This window comes from Sapajus apella, unplaced genomic scaffold (assembly GCF_009761245.1).
Source record: "Sapajus apella isolate SASKATOON/1434 unplaced genomic scaffold, GSC_monkey_1.0 scaffold62, whole genome shotgun sequence".
NCBI lineage: Eukaryota > Metazoa > Chordata > Mammalia > Primates > Cebidae > Sapajus > Sapajus apella.
Genome location: NW_022437002.1, coordinates 7,989,716 through 8,007,799, shown reverse-complemented (window position 1 = coordinate 8,007,799; position 18,084 = coordinate 7,989,716). Strand labels below are relative to the sequence as shown.

General features: G+C 38.7%; 1 protein-coding gene across 6 annotated transcripts in view; it reads right to left on the bottom strand.

Moving 5' to 3' along the window:
* Positions 1-18,084, bottom strand: part of LOC116529276 (protein argonaute-3) — a 126,232-nt gene that overhangs the window by 63,526 nt on the left and 44,622 nt on the right. Inside the window, exons 3-4 of one of the 6 annotated variants that reach the window (XM_032246931.1) lie at positions 10,270-10,361; positions 8,130-8,208 (exon numbers count right to left, since the gene is read on the bottom strand). The exons of 3 other annotated variants lie outside the window; for them this stretch is intronic. The gene's annotated coding sequence lies outside the window, so the exon portion shown is untranslated. Of the gene's footprint in view, positions 1-8,129; positions 8,687-10,269; positions 10,776-18,084 lie in introns of those variants that run through there. 2 more of the 6 variants (XM_032246933.1, XM_032246932.1) reach the window with 2 other exon arrangements.

The following is an 18,084-nucleotide window of genomic DNA, read 5'->3' as shown; positions in this document are numbered from 1 at the left end:
AAAAAAAAAAAAAAAAAAAAAAAAAGATAAAGGAAAAAAAAACTATTGGAGAAAGACAAAAGGAATTCTCCAGGGCAACAGAGAAGTGTGATCTCAAGACAGCTGTGCAGGCTGAACACAGGGGCTCCCACCTGTAGTAACAGCACTTTGTGAGGCTGAGGTGGGCAGATCACCTGAGGTCAGAAGTTCAAGACCAGCCTAGCCAACGTGGTGAAACCCTGTCTCTACTAAAAATACAAAAATTAGCCAGGCATGGTGGCAAGCGCCTGTAATCCCAGCTACTTGGAAGGCTGAGGCAGGAGAATCACTTAAACCTGGGAGGCGGAGGTTGCAGTGAACAGAGATCATACCACTGCACTCCAGCCTGGGTGACAAGAGGGAAACTCCATCTCAAAGAAAAAAAAAAAAAAAAAAAAAAAGACAGTTGTGCACCAAACAGAATGGGTATAACTCAACCAGACTGAAACAGTGAGATAAATCTGATGAAGGCTGTCACTGAGATTCCTGCAGCCATTACTGTTTTTCTAAGTTTTTTTTTTTTGGTAGGGGGGAGACGGGAGTCTCGCTCTGTCACCCAGGCTGGAGTGCAGTGGCATGATCTCACTGCAACCTCCACCTCCCAGGTTCAAGCAATTCTCCCGCCTCAGCCTCCAGAGTAGCTGGGACTACAGGTGCATGCTGCCACACCCATATAATATTTTTGTATTTTAGTAGAGACAGGGTTTCACCATGTTGCTCAGGCTGGTCTTGAACTCCTGAGCTCAGGCAATCTGCCCACCTCAGCCTGCTAAAGTGCCAGGATTACAGGTGTGAGCCACTGCGCCCGGCCTTATACTGTTTTTCTAATGTGAAGATAGCCTGCCTGTGTAAGCCTGATCCAGGTATCTTTAGTTGGCCTTGTCTGACCTCATGTTAATAAAGTTCTTGCCTAGATGCCTGAGTCAGCTGATAACTCTCACTCCACCCAAAGAAATGTTCTGCTTTGGTCTACTTATGAAAGGACTAATTTGAATATTATAAAATCAAATTATTTCTTAATCTTAGCAATCTTATATCTAAACTCAAGACAAATACATGAAGTAAGCAACACCGATACTGTGATTAATAAATTATTTACTAGAAATCTGTTTTCCCTGACAAAGCTGCATATTAAAGTGTGAACTTCTCACTACTCTGCAGAAATAAATTACAATTACTAAATTCTACAACGATTTACATATTCTGACTACTTTTCACTAAAAGCAAAATGGATAGTGAATGTTTTTAGGAAAGCTACATTTTATTTAACAGTAAACAAAAATAAATTTTTTAACTGACGTGTCTTAAGATTTGTCTGCCAGGAATTTTGCTTCTTAAGGGATGCAGTACAGAGAGCTATGTTAAAGGTATGAGCACTGGAGTCAGAAGTTGAACTTCTCCATTTAAATATAAACTGTGTGACTTTCTGTCTCTACACTTCAGTTAATGATACTACCTAACTTATACAACTGTGGTGGAATTTACATGCAATACTATAATATTAATAATTAATATAAAATGTTTAGCATTCTATCTGGTACATAATAAGAGGTAAACAACATCTTAAGGGAGATACAACTAACAAACATCAGATTCACTATGATGATGTTCTTTTTAATTTTTTGAGACAGGGTCTCGTTCTGTCACGCAGGCTGGAGTACAGTGGGGAGATCATGGCTCAAGCAATTCTCCCACCTCAGTCTCCCAAGTAGCCAGGATTATAAACTCATGCTATCACATTTGGCTAGTTTTTGCATTTTTTGTAGAGACAGGGTTTTGCCATGTTGCCCAGGCTGGTTTCAACTCCTGGATTCAAGCAATCCACCTACCTTGATCTCCCAAAAGTGCAGGGATTACAGGTTTAAGCTACCCTGTCCAGCCACTATGATGGTCTTCCAAAGTGCTTGGATTACAGGCATGAGCCACCACGCTCAGCCGGTCTTTTTTCTTTTTCTTTTGTTAATTTTTTTTAATATGATGGTCTTAAAATCTGTGAATTACAATAATAAAATGCAAGTTGCAAATGGGCTGGCCTCAAAACAAGCCAAATATTCTACATTTCATCAACTCTAAGATGCCATTGATGGTAAGGTGCACTAGTATTTTATGTATTCTTTAAAAAGAAAACTGCCATTTGAACTGTGACAAACCATCAATTCTAAGATATCTTCTGGTGTCTCATGCCTGTAATTCCAGCACTTTCGGAGGCTGAGGTGGGCAGATCACCTGAGGTCGGGAGTTCGAGACCAGCCTCCCAACATGCAGAAACCTGATCTCTGCCAAAAATACAAAAAATCAGCCAGGCGTAGTGGCGCATGCCTGTAATCCCAGCTACTTGGGAGGCTAAGGCAGGAGAATCACTTGAACCTAGGAAGTGGAGGTTGCGGTAGAGCTGAGATGGTGCCACTGTACTCCAGCCTGGGCAACATGAGTGAAACTCTGTTTAAAAAAAAAAAAGTTATTTTCCAATTTCAGAGATGTTGGAATGTAAACAAAAAATTTTAACTCTTAGATTGGTAAAATACAGTGTTTAATTACACAGTTGAAAGTCAGGGTATTAAATGCCAACAGATCATTCTCAAGGCCAGTCTCGCAATTAGAGAGAATTACTCCCTTTCTTAGAGTGCTCTTCCATTCTTATTTCCACCACCAATTTCACCTAGCTCCCACCTGCCATTTCTTGAGGGAAACATTCCTCAACCAGTGAGACTATAATGGATCCCTCCCTTTTACGCTTTCACTGCACTTGGTATTTTCCTTTTTTTTTTTTTTTTGAGATGGAGTCTCACTCTGTCACCCAGGCTGGAGTGCAATGGTGTGATCTCAGCTCACTGCAACCTCCACCTTCCAGGTTCAAGTGATTCTACTGCCTCAGCCTCCCGAGTAGCTGGAACTACAGGCGCCTGCCACCAAGCCTGGCTAATTTTTGTATTTTTAGTAGAGACAGGGCTTTACCGTATTGGCCAGGCTGGTCTCAAACTCCTGACTTTGTGATCCACCCCCCTCGGCCTCTCAAAGTGTTGGGATTACAGGCGTGAGCCACCACGCCTGGCCAATATTTTCCTGTATAGTACTTATTCCAGTGCTCAATATTAGTTTTTTTCCAGCTGATTTCAAGTTCAATAAAGGCTGTTCAGTGCAGTATACCACATTCAAGGCTTGCAAAATCAAAATCACAAAAAAGCAAAAAAGGAAATATAAGCAAGTAAGATGGTCAGTGCAATACTTCTCATATTTCACAGCAGCGCTTTACTGGGAATTAATAATCCCTTGTTGCGGCATTTATGGAAAACATTATGGAGATTCCTAAAAAAATTAACAAGAGAACTACTATATGATCTAGCAATCCCATTTCAGGGACTACATGCAAAGTAAATAAAATCACTATCTCAAAGAGAAGTCTGTACTCCCATGTTCACTACAGCATTATTCACAATATTCAAGATGGGTAAACAACCTAAGAGACCATCAACAGACAAACGGATAAAGAGAATGTGGTATATACATAAAACGGAATATTATTTAGCCTTTAAAAGAAGGAAGTCCTGTCATTTGTGACAACATGGATGAACCTGGAGGATATTATGTTAAATGAAATAAGCGAGACACAGAAAGACAAATACTGTATGATCTCACACGTGGAATCTAAGAAAGCTCAACTCACAGAAATGGAGGTAGAATGATAGTTACCCAGGGCTGAGGGCTGAGGGAAATGATGAGATGTTGGTCAAAGACTATAAACTTTCAGTTATAAGATGAGTAAGTTCTAGAGACTTAATGTACAGCATGGTGACTATAATGAACAATTATTGCATACTTGAAATATCCTGAGAGCAAGTTTCATGTTCTTACGTCTCTCACATACCTATGAGGTGACTGTTATGTCAATTAGCTTGATTGTGGTAATCATTTCACAATGTGTATGTACTATCAAAAGTCACACTGAATACCTCAAATATATATAATTTTTACTTGTTAATCATACCTGAATGAAGCTGGGAAAAAACAAACCAACTTCAAATATTAGGCACTTTGCTCACATAAACATACTCTCATATTTTTCTTAAATCCTTTTGGACCATCTCTTCTCCCTAACCCAGCCACCCCATTTCATTTTTCTTTTTTTCTTCCTAAAAGGAACCAAACTCTTGAAATTGGTGTGTATTTGTTCCATCTCTGTTTTATAATTTTACTTTATTTGTATGTACCCAGTACATAATTTTCTTCTAAGTTTATATAAATAATAGCATATTGTTTTGCTATATATACGTATTTTTAAACAGAGTCTAACTGTTGCCTAGGCTGCAGTAGTGTTGCCATCTCTGCTCACTGCAACCTCCACCTCCTGGGTTCAAGAAATTCTCCTGCCACAGCCTCTTGAGTAGCTGGGACTACAGGTGCATGCCATCATGTCTGGCTAATTTTCGTATTTTTAGTACAGATGGGGTTTTACTATGTTGGCCAGGCTGGTCTCAAACTCCTGACCTCAAGTGATCCACCTGCCTTGGCTTACCAAAGTGCTGGGATTACAGGCATGAGCCACTGCACCTGGCATTTTTTGTATTTTTACTAGAGACAGGGCTTTGCTATGTTGGCCAGGCTGGTCTTGAACCCCTGATCTCAAGTGATCCCCTCTACCTTGGCCTCCCAAAGTGCTAGGATTACAGGCGTGAGCCATTGTGCCTGGCCCCTTTTGCTATTTACTTCAGCTCCAACTTTTTTCTTTTTTTGAGATGGAGTCTCCCTCTGTTGCCCAGGCTGGAGTACAGTGGCATGAAATTGATTCACTGTAACCTCTGCCTTCTGGGTTCAAGTGATTCTCCTACCCAAGCCTCCCAAGTAGCTGGGATTACAGATGTGCATCATCGTGCCCGGCTAATTTCTGTATGTTTAGTAGAGATGCGGTTTTGCCATGTTGGCCAAATGGTCTCAAACCCCTGACCTCAAGTGATCTACCTGACCTGGCCTCCCAATGTGCTAGGATTATAGACATGAGCCACCGCGCCTGGCCCCTTTTTGCTATTTACTCAGCCCTATTTTTTCTTTTTTTTGTGGGACAGAGTCTCACTTTGTCACCCAGGTTGGAGTACAGTGGCTCGATCTTGGCTCCCTGCAACCTCTGCCTTCTGGGTTCAAGAGATTCTCCTGCCACAGCCTCCCAAGTAGCTGGGATTATAGACGTGCACCATCACACCTGGCTAATTTTTGTGTAGAGTAGAAACAGTTTCCCCATGTTTGCCAGGCTAGTCTGGAACTTCCAACCTCAGGTGATCAGCCCGCCTTCACCTGCCAAAGTGCTGGAATTACAGGTCTGAGCAAGCCCCTGCCTATTTTTTTTTTTTTTTTTAATGCGGAGTCCCACTCTGTTGCCTAGTACAGAGTGTGTACACTAGGAGTACAGAGGTGTGATCTTGGCTCACTGCAACCTCTGCCTCCTGGGTTCACGCGATTCTCATGCCCTAGCCTCCTGAGCAGCTGGGATTATAGACGTGCACTACCACAAGTGGCTAATTTTTGTATTTTTAGTAGAGATGGGGTTTCGCCATGTTAGCCAGGCTGGTCTCGAACTCCTGGTCTCGTATGAATCGCAGGCCTCTGCCTCCCAAAGTGCTGGGATTACAGGCATAAGCCACCAAGTCTGGGTACAACATTGTTTTAATAATTCACACTGACACATATAAATCTGGTTCATTCATTGAACTGTTATGTAGTATACTACAGGATTATATGACTATTTATGTGCTGTTTATTCATTCTACTATTGACAGGAATTTTGGCTGTTTCCAATTTTCTGCCATTACATCCAATGTTTCAGGTACACATGCAAGATACTTCTTTATGGGTTTTAAGATACGCAATTTCATCTTTATTTCATCTCTTCTAGTTAAGAACTACTCTCTGGGGTACTTGTACCAAATGATACTTCTACAAACAATTTGTGAGAGTTCCTTCTACTTCATCCTCACCAACATTTGGTATTTCATAAGATTTTTCTTTTCACCTTGTACTTTTTGCAAATCATAAGGCTTTTTAATTTCACAAATCTGATGGGTACAAAATGGTAACACTGATTTCACTTGCAAGTTCTTATTAATTAATGAGAATCTTTTCACGTGTTTACTGGCTATATGGGTTTCCTATTTTGAAAACTATCTATTTTTTTTTTTTTTTTGAGACGGAGTTTCACTCATGCTACCCAGGCTGGAGTGCAATGGTGCGATCTCGGCTCACCGCAACCTCCGCCTCCTAGGTTCAGGCAATTCTCCTGCCTCAGCCTCCTGAGTAGCCGGGATTACAGGCACGCACCACCATGCCCAGCTAATTTTTTGTATTTTTAGTAGAGACGGGGTTTCACCATGTTGATCAGGATGGTCTCGATCTCTTGACCTCGTGATCCACCCGCCTCGGCCTCCCAAAGTGCTGGGATTACAGGTTTGAGGCACCGCGCCCGGCCTGAAAGCTATCTATTTTTTAATTCATCTGTCCTTATATTTTATAAAGTTCTGAGTTACATGAGCTACAAATTTTCTAATTTTTTTTTTTGAGACAGAGTTTCACTCTTGTTACCCAGAAAGGAATGCAATGGCATGATCTCGGCTCACTGCAACCTCCACCTCCCAGGTTCAAGTGATTCCCCTGCCACAGCCTCCCAAGTAACTGGGATGACACACATGTGCCACCATGCTCGGCTAATTTTGTATTTTTAGTAGAGATGGGGTTCTCCATGTCGGCCAGGCTGGTCTTAAACTCCTGACTTCAGATGATTCACCTGCCTCAGCCTCCCAAAGTGCTGGGATTACAGGCGTAGCCACCGCATCTGGCCAATTTTCTAATATTCTTAACTTTACTGTTTCTTTTGCATCACACAAGTTTTAAATTTTGGTCAAGTTTATCAGTATTTTCCTTTGCAGTTTGTACTTTGTTTGGTGTTAGGAATATTTTCTCATTTTTATTCTAAAACTAAAAGAATTTTGAAGATTTGCTTCTCATATTTGGGATTATAATTCACCTAGAAATAAACTTTGTGTTGATGTAAGATGGATCTAATCTTTTTTAACAGTTAACAACTGTGTTAACACAATTTATTAAATATTTAACTCTTTCCCTACTGATCTGAAACACTACATCAGATATTTACAGTTTCCATAAACAGACAAGTGCCTCATTTGTAGAGTCAGCTTCATTAATTTGCCTGGCCCTGCGCTTAAAGCCATGCGGTATAACTGTTATAGTTTTATGGGAAGTAGGACAATTCCTGCTTTATTTTTCTTTAAAATTCTATTGGTTTTTCTTAGTCACTTATTATTCTATATAAATCTTAATACTGACTTATCAAGGATTATACTATACCCTATTAACATTTTATTTTTTGAGACAGGGCCTCGCTCTATTGCCCAGGCTGGAGTACAGTGGTGAGATCACAGTTCACTGCATCCTCCACCTCCTAGGCTCAAGCAATTCTCCCATCTTGAGTAGCGGAAATACAGTCACATACCTCCATGCCTGGTTAATTTTTTTGTATTATTTTAGCAACAGGGTTTCACCATATTTCTCAGAACCCCTGGGCTCAAGCAATCCTCCCACCTTGGCCTCCCAACGTGCTGGAAATACCAGCATACCCACCACACCTGGCCCCCAATTGGAATTTTAATTAAAACTACATTTATAGATTAATTTGGGGAGAACTGACATCTTATAAAATTGAGTCTTCTCAAGAAGGCTAACGTGTTTCATTTATTTAAATTTTCTCTTAGATCTTTCAATAAAGACCTCAGAAATCATTTATTCCTAAATGCCTCATTTTTAATCCAAACTTGATCTCATTATACTTGCTAAAGCTCAGCTAAGATATCACATACTACTACAAATATTTCTCTGATTTTTCAGGCTCACTTGGACTCTTGGATTTATTTATTCATTCTTTGCTTTATGACCAAAAGTTGTGCTGGGCATGGAGGGTACACTGGTGAATAAAATGACAATCCCTTCATGGAGCTTTCATTCTAATAGGAGAGACAGAACAATAAACACTCATAATTCAGGGTGACACATGCTATTATAGGGGAAATAATTACACTGTGCTATGGGAATACAGAAGAGAAATACCTAACTCAGATTTGGGGGATGGCTGGATGGGGGGAGAAGGGTGTCAAACACTGCTTCTCAAGGAAGTAACATGTAGACTGAAACCTGTAAGAAGAACAGAAGTTAGCAAACACAATAGTGACTAAAAATCATAGTACTGATATCCTTCTTGCTCTTGATTTTACTGAAAAAGCTCTCATTGTTTAACTGTGAAATGACCTACTTTTTGTTTATTTTTTTAGAGATAGGGGTCTCACTCTGTTGCCCAGGCTGGAAGGAATACAGTGGCTCAACTACAGCTCACTGCAGCCTCCAACTCCTGAGACTTAGGCTATCATCCTGCCTTAGCCTCCCAAGCAGCTGGGACTGCAGGCACGAGCCCCTGTGCCCAGCTCACTTATTTTTTGGATATGTTTCCCCTCTTGGCTTCTTTGACATCATTTTTTTCTCTCTCATATTGCCTTGTAATAATGATTACTTGCTCACTAGTTCTTTCTTCCTTAATGCTAGTATTCCTTCATGGCGTTATCCTCCTCTTTCCTGTTTCAATCTAAATACTATTCCTAAATATTTTTTCCACTTCTTTTTTTTTTTTTTTTTTTGAGACAGAGTTTCACTCTTGTTACCCAGGCTGGAGTGCAATGGCGCGATCTTGGCTCACCGCAACCTCCGCCTCCTGGGTTCAGGCAATTCTCCTGCCTCAACCTCCTGAGTAGCTGGGATTACAGGCACGCGCCACCATGCCCAGCTAATGTTTTGTATTTTTAGTAGAGATGGGGTTTCACCATGTTGACCAGGATGGTCTCGATCTCTTGACCTGGTGATCCACCTGCCTCGGCCTCCCAAAGTGCTGGGATTACAGGCTTGGGCCACTGCGCCTGGCATTTTTCCACTTCCATAGTTTCAAATATGGATTTATGTACTGAAGAATCCCAACACTCTTACTTTAGCTCCCACCATTATAGATTTTCATACTAAATTTCTAACTATACACTAGATATGTCTATCTATATGTTCCATAGAATCCTTAAGCTTTGGACACATTGATACATGGTGTATACTGCCAACTAATCAGCAATAGCAGATCTACCTCCATATTCAGTTGACAGTACCACCATTCATACCTGGTAAAAACCTCAGAGTCACTACTCTGAATGTACATTAGAAAATATGCCCTTGGAAGCCAGTTTATAATATGGCAGTCGCTGTACCTGAAAGTTGTTTCAAGGGCTGAATAATCACAAAATTTCAGACCAGGTATGGAGGGTTGTTTTTCTTTATTTATTTTTGAGATGGGGTCTTGCCTTGTCACTGCTGGAGTGCAGTGGCACAATCACAATTCACCATAGCCTTGATCTGGGCTCAAGCCCCTCTCCCATCTCAGCCTCTTTAGCAGCTGGGACTACAAGCACACACCACACCTGGCTAATTTGTTTTTTTCAATTTTTGGTAGCGATAAGGTCTCACTACGTTATTCTGCCTGATCTCAAACTCTGATCCCAAGTGATCCTCCCACTTTGGCCTCCCAAAGTCCTGGGATTATAGGTGTGGGCCACCATGGCAGGTGGTGTTTTTAATGTGTCAAATGTGTTAGGCTACTAGCTGCAATTTGTTTAATCAAACACTAATCTAGGTGTAGCTATGAAGGTATTTTGTAGATGTAATTAAAGTCCATAATCAGTTGACTTTAAGTAATGGAGATTATCCTGAATAATGTGGGCGGGCCTGATTCAATTAGGCAAAAGGTCTTAAAAGTAGGGCTGAAGCTTCCCTGAGAGACAGGAAGAAATTCTACCTACAGATAACTGCTTCAGCCCATGTCTGAATTTCACCTGCCCTTCCTGACAGCCTGCCCCCAAAATTTCAGACTTGCCTAGCCAGCCCCTACAATTGTATAAACCCTCTCTCTACACTTCCTACTGATTCTGCTTCTCTAGTTGAACCTTGACTGATATGCCAGGCTTGTAGTTTGTTTGCAAAAACAATTCCTTCAAAAATCTAGTAAAGCTCTGGTCTGTTTTTTTTCCAATCAGTTCCATGTACCAGTAACTACACCCAAAGTTTTTTTTTTTTTTTTTTTTTTTTTTTCTGGACATGGTTCTTAAACCTATTTTTTCAGCTTAATCCTTCCTCTCCATCCCACATTATACCATCACCATCTCTTACCTGAACTAGTGATTGAAAAGCCTCCTAACTGGCTTCTCAGATTAGTTTTTTCTCCTCTATCTATTTTCCACACTGCTGCCAGAGGTCTCTTTCTGGAAAACAAATATGATCATGTCACTATCCTTCTTAAAAACCTTTGAAGTCTCCCTATCTAAAGGATAGAGAGAAGTTTTTTCTATTTCATTGATTTCTGCTTTTATCTTTTCTTTCTTTCTATTCTCGTTGCATTTAATTTTCTGTGATTTTCTAACTTGTTGGGAATGAATGCTGAAGTCACTGATGCTTTTTTCTTTTGTAATAGGCATTTAAAATTTTAAATTCTAAGGACTGCTTTAGCGGATCATACCAGTTCTGATATGTACTGTATTCATTATCCTGCCGTTCAAAATATTCTCTGTGATTTCTTTAAACAAGGGATTTAAAAAAATTATTTATTTATTTATTTATTTTTTTAGTAGAGATGGGGTCTCACTATGCTGCCCAGGCTGATCTCAAACTCCTAGGCTCAAGTGATTCTCCCACCTTGGCCTCCCAAAGTGCTAGGATTACAGGCGTGAGCTACCACACCCAGCCCAGAAATTATTTCTTAATAATTTTCAAAGCTGGACTTCAAGTTCCAGTATGAACGTTAACAGCAGTTTAGTTCCAAAATTTCCCATCTTTCTCCTAGGACCTGTACAGAGCAACAAAGACAATGTTAAAAACAAAAAATACCATACATATTTAGTGAAACTAGGAGATAATAAAAACTTGAAAATGCCAAATTATAAGTAAATATGACCCAAAGTACTTGAGACTAATAGAACCTATGTAAGAAGCCATATCTGAGCATGTGAGAATGACAAGAAGCATAAAAGAATCTGGTGGGGGAATAGCACATCTTTACTCCCAGAAAGAAAGAGACCTATCCCAAGTGGGAACTACAATGTTTAGAACTGAGATTAAATGGGGGATTCTCAGAAGGAGGTAAGGAAAGGAGGTGTAGAAAGTGGCAGGATAGTAAGTGGGGAGGGTGGTTTGGACGTGACAGATCTCAGAAAGGGCTACCCTTTTAAAAGGCATGCTCTTTTATAATTTCTTCTTTTGAAGTAGTTTCAAACTTAGAGAAAAGTTATAAGGATAGTACAAAGAACTCTTGTATACCAGACACAAATTCTTTAATTGTTAACATTTGAGGCAGGCAATTTAAAGGGTAGGAAGTGTATCCCTTGGTAGTAGAACTAGTCAGGACCTGGGGAACTCACAGGTGGTAGTTCACATTATTTAAACCCCTTAAGTTACTGATAGGCAGAGGAGATGTGGCTGTATTTTGAAGAAAGAATCCATCAGAACAATAAAAGAGAGAGGCCTTGAGTACAGAAACGTGGAAAACTACCTTGCTCTGAAGGTGTTCCTAATGTTCCTCCCAAGCCCCTAAAGTCCCTTCTAACAGATGGTTTGGGAAACTCATCTCATGTCAATATAAGAAAAAAAAAAGTGGTAAGTATCCATACAAAAATATTATAGAAAAAAATGTAAAAAGGCACTGCAACATCTGACAAAGAAAACTCAGCAGACAGTATCACAAAGCAGATGAAAATGAAAATCTTCCTTTTTAACACACATTGAAAAATTTTTAATGCAGTTATGAAGAAAAAGTTCAGAGCAGAAGTTTAGGAACTCAAAGAGGAGCTAACCAGTCAACAAGAGTTGTAGTGAAACAACCATGGCAGAACACAGAAAAGAAACAGAAGAAAAAGAATTTTAAAAATTAAAAAAATTAAGACTAAAATGCAATGAGCACATGGTAAAAATATACAACACCAAAGGCACAGTAAGAAGCATGTAGGATAGAAAATTTTAAAACGTAAATAAAATGATAGATATAAAACTGACCCAAAATGGTCAACTAGGAAAACACTATTAATATTACCAGATGTCACTTAATAAAATAATTTCTAAATTATTTGGTATTTGGAAGAAATACTTTCAGCAATCACACACAAAAAAGCACAGCCCTTCTAAGAAAAATAAAAGCAAGCCAGCATCATACTTCTCTACTGAACATTCAATATCAGAAGACAGTGGAAAAATAACTACAAGGTACTCAAGGAAAAAGTGTGAGCGAAAAATTCCACATCTAGCCAAACAGTCCTTCAGGAATAAGGCTACAGGAAGAAAGCTCAGCTCTTATTCATATGAGCATTTCTTGAAGAAACAACTTGAGGACAAACTGAAACCAACAAATGACCAGAAAAATTTCAGCAAAGAACTGGCAGTGAGCAACAACACATTTAATTGCAGATTTAAGATTGAAAACAAATGGAATGAAACTGTTACATGGTTGAAGAACATAGGAATTCAAATAAATGAATACATACAAATGAATGTTAAGAGCAGAAAATATAAAAAGTAGAATAAGCTCAATGACTGTACCTTGTACAACAGATAGGAGTCAAAGTTAAAAGTCAATCAGTAAAAATTTAAGCAACGTGAAAGAATAAAATTATAAAGGGCAATAAAATAATCGTATATTGGCTACAACTAGCAGAAAGAAGGGAAGAGAATAAAGCTAATATAATTGTTACTCAATTAAAGGAAACAAAAGATGGCTTTAAAACAGAGGAAGATAGGTATCATATGAAGGTAAAAGTATAAAGATAACCACTGGGGGAAAACTCTTCCTAATACTAGGACTACCATTTAAAAAGCACAGAAAACACACCACTCAAAGTTTCAAAATATATGCAAACATTAAAAAATGGCATACAATAATTTTACAAAACCACGATCAATGGTTGTGTCTTGATAGATAGGAAGATATGTCTTTCCTATCTATATCTGGCTTAATTCATCCACTAAACAGAAAAAAAGCTCTAAACTGACCCACAAAGCAAACCATTCCATGCTGTCATCAAGATATACCTCAAAAAAGAAAAAATAAATAAAAAGGATAGGATAAAATTCACAAAAGCAAGGAGTACAATTCTTTTATTAGATAATGTAGAATTTTGGCCAAAAAAGTATGAAAAAGAAAGTCACTCATCATATGAAGGTTATAATTCACAACAAAGAAAACAGATAGGAACACATATGCTTCTAATAATACAGTAGCAACATTCAGAAAATGGAAATTACAGGAGATAAAAGGAGAAATAGATATTAATAATGGGAAATTTAAGTTCATTTTTCCTAGTCTGAGAGAACAAAAACCAAAAATAAATAATAAATGACATAAGCAACATCAAACTGGTAGCTCTGATGGATATTAATTTCACTCTATCCTAAAACATGAATATATTTTATTTTCAAACAGCCATTGAACTATCACAAAAATTGACCATTTATTGGGCTAAAAAAATACCTCAACAAACTCTAAAAGGAAAAATACAAACCACATTTTTTTGCAACACAATGAAACTAGAAATTCATAACAAATCCAGAAAACAAAAAGATCTTCAATCTGAAAATTTGTAGTCTCTCAAACAATACTTCAAGCACAGGGGAAATACAAATGAAATTTGTGAAGTTTCTAGAAAATAATACAATACATATTTCTAGTTTCTAGAAAATAATATAATAAAAATACTACATATTAGAAGCTTTGTAAACAACTAAAACAGTGATCACCTGAAAAATAATTGTTTTAAATATTTCCACCAATAAAAGGAAAGTACATGTTACTAATCTAGCTAAAAAAGACAGAAAAATACCATTAAGAATAATTTCCGTCGTCAGAAAGGCCTTACTTGCCTCAACATCAGTATTGTGTCCTGATCACAGACAGAGAACTGAGTCTCCAGAATCCCTAGGAAGCTGCTCTATCCTCAAAGCATAGTAAGACTGTTGTAACTTGCTCTGCCTGTAAACACACTTCAGGTAGGAAGGGGAAGTTGGCAGATATATTTTCAAATGATCTTCAACACAATTCTAGAGAGTTTTCTAGTGAATTTAATATTAATTAAAAAACAAAACAAAACTGTTTTCAGGCTGGGAACGATGGTTCATGCATAATCCTGGCACTTTGGGAGGCTGAGGTAGGCGGATCACCTGATGTCAGGAGTTTGAGACCAGCCTGACCAACATGGTGAAACCTTGTCTACACTAAAAATATGAAAAATGCTGGGTGTGGTGGTGCAAATCTGTAATCCCAACTACTGGGGAGGCTGAGGAAGGAGAATTGCTTGAACCCGGGAGGCGGAGGTTGTAGTGAGCCCAAATTGAGCCGCTGCACTCCAGCCTGGGCAACAGGAGCAAAACCCCATTACAAACAAACAAACAAAAAAATTATTTCAAGAAATTTGGGTACCTTATTTTTCTAGAAAGAGTTCATCAAGATTTTATTTAATTGATTCAAGTATTTAAGTTGAAGTACTAAATATACAACTGAGCTAGAATAATGGAAATGATTCTGTATTACAGGTTTCAGTAATTCATTAATTGGGAAGAATATGTTAGCAAAGAAGAAGTCAGTGCACAGGAAAAAATGGCTAAGAATAAAAGTATTTAAACAATCAGATAGCATTCATTAACTATATTTTGTTTGCTAAAAGAAAGCAATCAGAAAGCACTCAATAAACACATTTTGTTTTCTAAAATAAATATTTATAATTCCATAATGTCTTTTTTTAGAGTTTTTGATAAAAAGTAACAGATGCTTATTGCTGAAAGCTTGAAAAACATGGAGAAAAATAAATACCACCCAATTTTACTACAAGGAAAAAAAAGTAAAAAGAACAAAAAATACAGGCCGGGTGCGGTGGCTCACGCCTGTAATCCCAGCACTTTGGGAGGCCGAGGCGGGTGGATCACGAGGTCAAGAGATCGAGACCATCCTGGTCAACATGGTGAAACCCCATCTCTACTAAAAATACAAAACATTAGTTGGGCATGGTGGCGCATGCCTGTAATCCCAGCTACTCAGGAGGTTGAGGCAAGAGAATTGCCTGAACCCAGGAGGCTGGAGGTTGCGGTGAGCCGAGATCGCGCCATTGCACTCTGGCCTGGGTAACATGAGTGAAACTCCATCTCAAAAAAAAAAAAAAAAAAAGAACAAAAAATACATATGCAAAATAAGAAACTGAGAAAGCCACAGAAATACAGAGAATTTCACAAAATAATAGAAACTGGCTGGGCACAGTGTTACATGCCTGTAATCCCAGCACTTTGGGAGACGAAGGAAGGTAGATCTCTTGAGCCCAGGAGTTAGAGTCAGCCTGGGCAACATGGTAAAATCCTGTCTCTACAAAAATTAGTTGGGTTTGGTGACATGTGTCTATAGTTCCAGCTGCTCAGAAGGCTGTAGTGGGAAGATTGCGTGAGCCTGGGGGGCGGGGGTTACACTGAGCCAAGATGGCGCCACTGCACTCCAGCCTGGATCACAAAGCAAGACCCTGTCTCAAAAAAAATAATCATAATAACAATAGAAACTACTTTGTAAAACTCTATATAATTAAATTAAATATGAATAGGCCGGGCGCGGTGGCTCAAGCCTGTAATCCCAGTACTTAGGGAGGCCGAGGCGGGTGGATCACGAGGTCAAGAGATCGAAACCATCCTGGTCAACATGGTGAAACCCCGTCTCTACTAAAAATACAAAAAATTAGCTGGGCGTGGTGGCGCGTGCCTGTAATCCCAGCTACTCAGGAGGCTGAGGCAGGAGAATTGCCTGAACCCAGGAGGCGGAGGTTGCGGTGAGCCGAGATCGCGCCATTGCACTCCAGCCTGGGTAACAAGAGTGAAACTCAGTCTCAAAAAAAAAAAAAAAAATATTAAATATGAATAAAATAAATAAATTTCCAGTAAAATGTGAGCTACCAAAAGTGAACCCAGACAGCCTGAACAGACTGGTTTTTTAAAACATTTTTATGGGTACACAGTAGGTATATATATCTATGGGTTATATAAGCTTTTGATACACGCATTTAATGCATAATATCAGGGCAAATGGGATATCCATTACCTCAAGCATTTATCCTTTCTTTGTGTTATAAACAATCCAATTATACTTTTAGTTATTTTAAAATATATGATAAATTATTAGACTGATTTTCACAAAATAAATGAAAGAAGTTTTAAAATAGCTACCCACCAAACCAAACAAAAACAAAAACAAACACACCAGGTCACACAGTTTCACAGGAGAATTCCACAAAATCATAAAAGAGCTGATAATATCAATACTATTTTAAAACTGTTATACATTTGGCAGGGCGAGGTGGCTCACGCCTGTAATCCCAGCACTTTGGGAGGCCAAGGTGGGCAGATCACAAGGTCAGGAGTTCCAGACCAGCCTGACCAACGTGGTGAAACCCCAACAATACTAAAAATACAAAAATTAGCCTGGTATGGTGGCACATGCCTGTAATCCCAGCTACTTGGGAGGCTGAGGCAGAAGAACTGCTTGAACCTGGGAGGCAGAGGTTGCAGTGAGCCAAGATTGCATCATTGCACTCCAGCCTGGGCAACAAGAGTGAAACTCTGTCTCAAAACCAAAAACCAAAAACCAAACCAACCCAAAACAAAAAACCTGTTATACATTTTAGAAAATGGAAAACTTCTAATTTTTTAGGAAATAATACCAAAACTTGAAAAAGACTGTACAAAAAAGGAAGACAGCAGATTAATCTGACTTTTGCATTTTAATTTATAAAAGTAAAGTATTAGCAAACAGAATCCAGCATCAATTAAAAGAATCGAGGAGTGCTGGTTTGGTTCAATGTTTGTTAAAAAGAAGAGAAATATCACATCGTCAGCTCCATAGATGCTGAAAAGACATCTGACAAAATTTAACACATAGTCTTGATAAACGTACTTAATAAAACAAGAATCAACAGCTATTCCTTAATATGACAATACATACAAACATACAATACTTAATGCTTCTAAAGCAAGGAAAAAAAAGGATGCACATTAATCACTACAATTTAATCCTATCCTAATTAGTCTATATAATCTGATAAAAAAAAGAGAATAAAAATGCAACCCCAGAGCCCCATGTACAATAACAAAACAAAAAACAAACAAAAATCCAAAGGAAGAGGTAAACTTATCACTAGTTGCAGCTGATGATTATAACCCAGGAGCCCCAAGAAAATCATTTGAAAAAAATACCACAAACAATAATGGAATTCAATAACACAGAAAGAGAAAAAGTATACAGAAAACAAATGCTTGCATGTACATAAGCAATAACCAATTAGAATCTATAAACCGGAAAATATCCTGGAATAACAAGAAATAGCCTGGGTATGGTGGCTCAAGCCTATAACACCAGCACTTTGGGAGGCTGAGGTGAGTGGATTACCCGAGGTCAGGAGTTCAAGACCAGCCTGACCAACATGGTGAAACCCTGTCTCTACTAAAAACACAAAATTAGCCAAGTGTGGTGGCGCATGCCTGTAATCCCAGCTGCTTGAGAGGCTGACACAGGAGAATTTCTTGAACCTGGGAGGCAGAGGTTGCTGAGAGCTGAGATCGCTCGATTGTACTCCAGCCTGGGCAACACAAGAGCGAAACTCTGTCTCAAAAAAGAAAGAAAGGAAGAAAATAAACATGAAAATTTATGTGAGGAAAGCTTTAAGATCTCTTGAAGAAAACAAAAGTAATCTTGAACAAATGGAAAGACACAGTATATTCTTTGACAGAAAGACAACACCTTGAAGATGCCAATTTTAAACTTAATTTAAAAATCTAGTAAGATCTCAATAAAAATAACAATCTGTCCTCTCCCAATCACTGGATCTAAACAAGATATTTCTAAAGCTTACACATCAGAATGGCCTGGAAAACACTGAAAAGAGAAAATGGGACTATCAAATATTAAAAGTCACAAAA